Source organism: Zingiber officinale, chromosome 4A, assembly GCF_018446385.1.
Source record: "Zingiber officinale cultivar Zhangliang chromosome 4A, Zo_v1.1, whole genome shotgun sequence".
In the NCBI taxonomy this organism is placed as follows: domain Eukaryota; kingdom Viridiplantae; phylum Streptophyta; class Magnoliopsida; order Zingiberales; family Zingiberaceae; genus Zingiber; species Zingiber officinale.
Genome location: NC_055992.1, coordinates 26,436,747 through 26,445,189, shown reverse-complemented (window position 1 = coordinate 26,445,189; position 8,443 = coordinate 26,436,747). Strand labels below are relative to the sequence as shown.

General features: G+C 40.4%; 1 non-coding gene across 1 annotated transcript; it reads left to right on the top strand.

The window, feature by feature from the left end:
- The first annotated feature begins 3,355 nt into the window (after positions 1 to 3,355).
- Positions 3,356 to 3,461, top strand: LOC121974033. The gene has a single exon (XR_006109914.1). It is a non-coding gene; the product is annotated as a small nucleolar RNA R71 (small nucleolar RNA).
- Positions 3,462 to 8,443: the final 4,982 nt, after the last annotated feature.

The following is an 8,443-nucleotide window of genomic DNA, read 5'->3' as shown; positions in this document are numbered from 1 at the left end:
ACGATCATTTTCATAGCAAGACATGTATCAATGTCAATCATGTCATTACCATGAATTATTTCCAACCCATCAACATCAAGATTTAAATTACAAGCTATTCGGGTAATCAAACCACCAAAAACAATTGATCCCGATGATGCCCTAGCTGATCTCAATAAGGTTTGAACAAAATGAAAACCAGAGTCAAATTCAACCTTATAAAGCATAGCCCATAAAGCATAAAGCTCTATCTTCTTAACCACCCCATCACTCTCTCCCCTACCAAAAATAGTTTTACTCATGACTCTATGTAGATACCTAAAGATGGGGTTTTGCATATGGGAGGCCTTAGCTCTTGAAGGCTCATAAGGTTGATCTAACCCAGTTATTGCATTCCAAAAATGATTCCAATTAAACCTTGGGTCAAACCTACGAGGGCTACCGGTGGTTATTCCAAAACAAGAATTAAAGTCACTAAATGCCCATAGAAATTCTTGATTCATTAATCTAAAAGAGATTTTTCCATAATAATCATCTTCATTAGTAAAATGGACATCCAATGAACTTAAAAATTCCAAAACAAGACGAGGATATGTAGGCAAATGTGTGTACATAATATCACTCCAGTCCAAAAACCGAATCATCAAATCTACATCTTCCCTAATTCCAAGCATATCAAGAACAGTTGGGTCCATATATCTAGTACACACAATCTTTCTATTGACAAGAATTGCGAATCTAGTTACTTGATCATCATTTCTAAACACAATATTGAATTCATTGTCATTACCTTCGTTGCGTGAAGTTCTTTTGCCTTTGCCCTTCACCGGTTGTTTTCCTTTGTCCCTTGATGGCTCCTTCTCTTTGTCTCCACTAGATCCACCACCTCCTTTGCGCAATTTCTTCAAAATATTGGACATCTTGATGAGTTTAGATAGGGGAAGAATTATCTAGAGTGGTGGAACTCAAAGAACGAAACTTCAAAGAACAAAAGATCTTAGGTTAAGAGAACAAAAGTCCAAGTCTTAGAGAGGAGGAGAATCGGATCTAAAAGATCTTGAGAGATTAGAGAGGAGTTTTTAAGAAATTGGGAGAGAAAGATATGTTTTGGAGAGTTGGGGGTGTGCGGAACACGACCAAGATCTGGCCGTGTGAGGTAGGAGGTAGACTTTAGTAGTTCTCCTACACGGGTCGTGTAGATCTACACGGCCCCCCCATCTTTCCTCTCGGGATCCTCTGCACGGGCCGTGTAGATCCACACGGCCTCCGCCTCTTACTTCTCTGGATTCCTCGCACGGCCGTGTCTGGGACACGGCCTCTCCATCTTTCCTCTCGGGATCCTCTGCACGGCCGTGTCTATGACACTCCTACACGACCGTGTCTGGATGACACGGCCCAAACACTTCCCTTCTCTGCAGCCTTTGCTGGCCGTGTATAGCACACGGCTGAACTCTGTTTTGCACCTAACCTGAAAACAAAATAAAAAACAACTAAAAACAATACAAATCAAAACTAACTAAAGAACCCTTGGGTTGCCTCCCAAGAAGCGCTTGTTTAAGGTCTTTAGCTCGACCAAACTTAATCATTCGCTCCTTTTCCTCACCCTTGGAGGACGGATATACTTTTGTTGGGAGATCTTCTCCCAACATCTTCCACCACATTGTCTCCTTCATTTGGTGGCCTACCATGAGGATGGAAATTCCATTCCTCAAGTTTATAAATGCTTGTCCTGCTACAAGCATTTAAGAGAGACGAGACATGGTTAGAGATATTAGATAAATCATATTCCAACTTTTCCTTACCAATTACCAAAGAAAGCTTATGATTTTTGACATCAATTATAGCTCCAGCTGTAGTAAGGAAAGGTCTTCCTAATATGATAGGAATCCTAGGGTCCTCTTCCATGTCCAACAAGACAAAATATGTGGGAATAACATTCCCATCCACCTCTACCGGCACATCCTCTATAATACCCAAAGGGTACCTGCAGGAATGATCGGCAAGTTGAAGTGCCATAGTAGTAAGTTTAATGTTTTTGAGACATAATTTATTACAAATTGAATAGGGAATGAGGCTAACACTCGCCCCCAAATCACAAAAAGCTTTTTCAAAAAATTCTTTTCCTATGTTGCAAGGAATATAAAAGCTCCCTAGGTCCTTCAGTTTTGGAGAAGTGTTCTTCTCAAAAATAGCACTACATTCCTCACTAAGCGCAATGGTCTTGACCCCTCCTCTTCTTCTCTTATTTGACATGAGATCCTTCAGAAATTTGGCAAATCTAGGCATTTGTAGAATAGCATCAATAAGAGGTACCTCTACGTAAATTTCCTTAACCTTGTCTAGAAACTTGCCAAATTCTTCATCCTTCTTGAGCATTGTAAGTCTCTGAGGAAAAGGGACAGCCTTGCTCTGATGGTTCAGTGGAAGAGTCTCTTCAACCTCAATAGTACTCTCCTCATTAGCTTGAATCTGATTCGGTATAGGAGGAGGGAGCTCTTCTTCTTTTTGTATCCCTTTTGAAGCAGTCACTTGGGAGTCTCCCAAGGTCCGTCCGCTCCCAAGCTCAATCCTATTGCAATGCTCCATAGGATTCACATCAGGTTTTCCTGGAAGTTGTCCAGGTGCTCTGGATGATGAGGAAGCTAGTTGGGCAATTTGACTATCCTGAATCTTTTGATGCTTTTCAGAATTATCCATTCTCTGAATGAGCTTTGTTATATCTTGCTTCATTTCATTCTGAGTTGAGATAATTTCTTCAAGCATCTTTTCAACATTTGACTTTGGTAAGCCTTGAGAAGATAGATGTTGAAAATTTTGTTGCCCAGCTTGAAAATTTGGTCTTGCCCCCATAGATGGTCCTTGATCTTGATTATTTCTGTAAGAAAAATTTGGATGACTCTTCCATCCAGGGTTATAAGTATTTGAATATGGGTTGTTCTGCCTTTGATTGTAACTCATGATTGCATCACATTGTTCAAGTTGATTGATTTGTGCAGTGATAGCTCCCAATGGACATGAGTCATTTGAGTGCTCTGAACTCCCACATACTTCACAAGATGTACTAATAGCATTGACCATATTAGCACTAGTCCCCATATTCTCAAATTTCTTTGTAAGAGCATCCAATTTTGCAGACAAAAGAGTGACTGCATCTACATCAAACTTCCCTGATGCTTTAATTGTTGGGTTTACAGAGGAATAGCCACCACTTCTTTCATTTGCCCATTGATGATGATTTTGTGCTACACTTTCAATGATTTCTTCGGCTTCATCTAAGCTTTTGTTCATAAGCGCCCCTCCAGCAGCTGAATCAAGGGACACTTTGGTATGATAATTGATACCATTGTAAAAAGTGTGCAACACTAACCATCTTTCCAACCCATGATGTGGGCATTGTCTGAGCATACTATTATATCTATCCCATGCTTCAAAAAGAGATTCTGAGTCGGTTTGCTTGAAGCTTGCAATTAAATTCCTCATATGAGCTGTTTTGCTTGGTGGATAGAACTGTTGCTCACACTGCTCCCAAGTGGTGATGCTATTAGGGGCCAAAGAATTCAGCCATTGCTTTGCCCTATCTCTTAAAGAAAACCCAAATAATAATAATCTAACTGCATCTGAAGGAACTCCATTCATTTTCATGGTACCACATATTTCATAAAAGACCTCTAAGTGTTGATTAGGGTCCTCATGAGGTCCTCCACCAAATTGGTTCTGCTGCACCATAGATATAATTGCAGGTTTGATCTCAAAGTTATTAGCTTCCACTGAAGGTCTTGAAATACTAGATCGAAAACCTCTCGCATAGGGTGCTGCATAATCCTTAAGTGGTCTATTTGCCATATTCAAATGTTCCTGTTCTTCAATTTTCCTTTGCAGAATTCTTCTTTTATGGAAAGTTCTATCAATCTCAGGGTCAAAAGGAAAGAATTCCCCTGCAAAGTTAGATCTTCGCATACACAAGAACAAGATAGCAGATAGCAATTCGACACAAAAAGAAAATTAGAAGAATAAAAAATGCAGAATTGAATTTGTACAAAAAGAATTAACAAGAAGTGAAAGTTATACAAGAAACTAAAAAAAACAGAAATCTAATGATTAGTTACAACTATGCAATATGAAAGGAAAACAAATGTTATGTTTAGTCTAACTCAATTGATAATTCCTAATGTTATAGCGCAGTCCCCGGCAACGGCGCCAAAAACTTGCAAGTAATATAAAAGATTATCGTATCCACAGGGACTGGAATAAGCACTAGAAATGTCTCAATGCGAATTAGCTAAACAACTATCCAATCGTTTCAAAAGCAAAGTAAAGGTAAACAAATCTAGTCTTAAAGATCAACAAACAAGAGTTTAATGTTTTAGGTTATGATAAAGGGAGATTCTAGGAGTTTCGGTTTCTTTGTAAGATTTCTTGAATGTAAATGATTCACCAATTCTTATCCCTCAATTGCCAAACATGTAGAAAGTTGCCGGTTCCCTCTTGCAATAGACAACCGGCTAAGGACTGAGAAATGTATCTAAATAGGATTAATTAGACATGAACCTATGTTGTCCTTACACAGAAGTGCACCTATTACTATGCCTTCCTCGGATATCAACGTAGAAGCCCACGACTCATTAATCTATCAAGATACAAGAAGCTAATCATAAAATCCATCCTACTCTCTTGAATATCCCTATTTCCTCTTCAAGATTATCTCTCAAATGTCCTTACATGGGCTTGCACCTGTCACGTGGATCCCTCGGATGATCGAGTGAGAGTTTATCTTTACAAAGTCCATAAGAAATCCAACCAATCAATCAAGAATGAGAATTAAGCACAAATCACCATCAATCATTCAAGATCTAATTGATACAAGCAAGATAATGTCATTGAAAAAAGAAAATGGCAAATCCATAAGAGATTACATCAATCCATCATACAAATACTCCCTTAATCCTAGAATACAAGATCTACTCCATGAATTGAGGAAGAAAATCTGAAGAAATAGAGATTACAAGCTTTCCTTGAATCCCCAATCCAAGAAAACAAGAAGAGGGGGAAAGAGAAAACTTATCTACGAAGAAGCCTTGTCTTCGGATCCAATCCTCGCTCCGGAGTCGAAATCGTCGAGATCTCCCCTTGAATCGCCCAGAAATCCTCCCAAGATTAGGAGGAAACCACCAAATCTTGCTTTCTCCCAAAGGGGGAGAGATCCCCTTTCAATTCATGAAGAAGGGTTTAAATAGAGGAGGGAATCGGGCGCCACACGGCCCCGTGACACGGCCATGTCCAGTTCCCTCTCTGCCAAAGCCACAGCCTGCTTGGTCTCTGGAAGTCTCACACGGCCGTGTAGATCCACACGACCATGTAAGGCTTCTGCTCTGGTTGGCTTCAAATCTTGACACGGCCGTGCGAGGTCCACACGGCCATGTCATCTTCCTCTTCTGTTGGTGCCAAACTCCACACAGCCCCAGCTCCATCCCAGTGCATGGCCGTGTGAGGTACACGGCCCGGTGCTTTCTCCCTTCGTTTCCTCCAATGCATGCCCAAAGATGTAGATTCTTCACCAAATCGACTCCTGTGTTCAGAAAATGCACAAAAAGCATATCTCCGAACCAAAAGAGTAAATATGCTAAAAGGAAAGTTGGGAGTATAAAAATGCATAGATCAAGCATGCTCAAAGTATGTAAATATGCGTAAAAACATGCATAAAGGAGTATATAATCTACACACATCAAGCTTTCCATCCTCAGACAGATGGTCAGACGGAGCGATAAATCAGGTAGTCGAAGATATGCTCCGAGCATGTGCCCTAGACTTCATGGGAAGTTGGTGCAAATATCTGAGTTTAGCAGAATTTGCATACAACAACAGTTATCAGGCCACTATCGGTATGGCACCCTACGAGGCTCTCTATGGGCGGAGGTGTAGATCTCCAATCTATTGGTATGAGAGTGGTGAACAGAAGGAACTAGAACTTCAGACAGATCTAGTAGCAGACACCACGACAGCTATACAGCAGATCCGCCAGAGGATAGAGATAGCTCAGAGCCACCAGAAAAGCTATGCTGATACACGGCACAGACCCTTAGAATTTTCAGTTGGGGATTTAGTGTTCCTCAGAGTAACTCCCATGAAGGGAATAATGCATTTTGGGAAGAAGGGCAAATTAAGTCCCAGATATGTGGGACCATACCTTATCACTAGAAGGGTAGGCAAGGTAGCATATGAGCTAGAGCTACCCCAGGAGATGTCAGCTGTCCACAATGTATTTCATGTCTCCATGCTGAAGAAGCATATCCCAGATGCCACCTAGGTGATTGAGCCCCAGTCGGTACAAGTCCACGAAGACCTCAGCTATGATAGTCGGCCTATTCAGATAATGGAACGAGCAGTTAGGGAATTGTGAAACAAGGAAGTACCATTAGTAAAAGTCCTTTGGCAAAATCACACAGCAGAAGATGCAACTTGGGAGACAGAAGCCAGTATGAGACAGAAGTACCCAGAGTTATTCTAAGTTTGAGGATGAACTTTTTATAACGTATGGGGGATTGTAACACCCGAAAATTTCCAAATAAATTAGTAGAAATATTCTATTATTTTTCTGGAATTTTAGGATATTTTTACAAAATTTTTAGAGTAGCGAAAGTAGCAAAAATAAATAGAATCGTAAAATAGCCTACGCGGGAATTGAACCCGAGACCTATTGAGTCCTACGACTTATGGTGAACTCTAGTAACCAAGTGAACCCAGCAGGGCCGTGCTGAAAGAAGAGGGAATCAATTGTAGATATGTTTAATTTGGGTGAATTAACCACTTAATATAATAAGGAAAATAATTTAGTGAAGAGTTATTTTGATCGTGACTTTTCTTCTCCGTCACCCTAGTCACACCGCCCCTCTCTTCTCCCTCATCTCTCGGCGCCGACCACAAGCAAGCCTAGGGTTCCATCCCTAGGGTCATAAGGGCTCCTTTCGGCGACATCTCGGATACGAGGACGCTCCTCTCCGCGAGAGGAACACGTAGACGCAAGGAGATCGCCGAAGGGATCTTCTCCAACGGAAACCTAGCGTTTAGATTTGTAAGAAACTTCAAGAAGGAGGTAAGAAACCCCTCACCTACAGTATAAGTAGCTCCTTTCGAGGTTTTACGCATTGGTTTAGTCGTATGTAGAATTTTGGCATGTATGGTGTGAACTAGTGCACACCATATGTTTGATAAAATGTGTAGCTCAGTTAAATGCTACCATAGGCATTCTAATAGCTTAGCTAAATGCAATAGAAGCATTTATTCAGTACATGCAGTTTTATTACAGCTTATATGGGACTACGATCCAATGGGTGGGCTCCCACAGTCGCCTCTAGGTTCAGATAACCTAGCTCTAGGTTCAGATAACCTAGAAATAGCAAGATAAGAAAAATTCAGCTATAACCAGTATTTTATTTTCAGCAGTGGCACTGTACTGGACTAGATGTCCATTGGGTTGGGTTCCCACAGTCGTCCCTAGGTTTAGATAACCTAGTAGACCCTACTAGATTCAGAATTTGCAAACCCGGGTTTAGTTAGGGATGTGCGCACAGCAAGTACAGTTGTCGGGCCCATCAGCAGCATGATTATGTATTTTCATCTATTTATGATATATAGTTTTCAAACTTCACAAATTAGTTATGTGAATACAGTGCAGCTTTAGCATTAGTTTGATATTAGTTCAGCTCAGCTTTTATTTCAGTTTAGTTTTCTTACGGATTCACATGATAGTTCTCTGCTTAGTTTGAATGTCATGTATTGTAGGTGATTATGCCATGTTTTAGAATCCATGTTTAGCAATGTTCAGCATATATTTCAAATAGCATGTTTTGAAAGCATAAATTGCATCGTATGCATGTTTTGTGAGGTAGATGGTTTCTTACTAAGCATAAGCTTACAGGTACTTCTTTTCCTTATACTGCAGATAAAGGTAAAGGAAAGATGGATTAGGGGAGGCTGGAGGACAATGCGATGAAGATGTGTGTGGATGGAACTTGGAATAAAGATCTTTGGAGAAACTAGCAACTAAAAACTTATTATTTCCTCATAGTGTTACTTTTCTACACTTCTAGTTATTTTAGTGTCTTGGATTATGAAAGATATGCCTAGATTGTTAGTTGTCATGCTTAGATTACTGATTATTATGATCTTAGTTAGCTAGTCATGAGTAATGATAGATCTAGTAGCTTTGTTTTTACTTATAGAGTTTGTGTATGTGATTTGAGCACGAAATAGTGCTGAAATCAGACTCCTGATACGAAATCAGAAACCCTGATCGATCAGCTGATCGATTGGGGAGTTATTCCATGAATAGTAAGCTCCTGGATCGATCAGCCGATCAATCCAGTAGCGTACTGTCGCGAACAGAGAGTTGAAGGATCGATCGACCGATCGATCGGGGGAATTAGCTCTCGTGAACAGTGAGCTCTGGAATCGATCCTTGGATCGA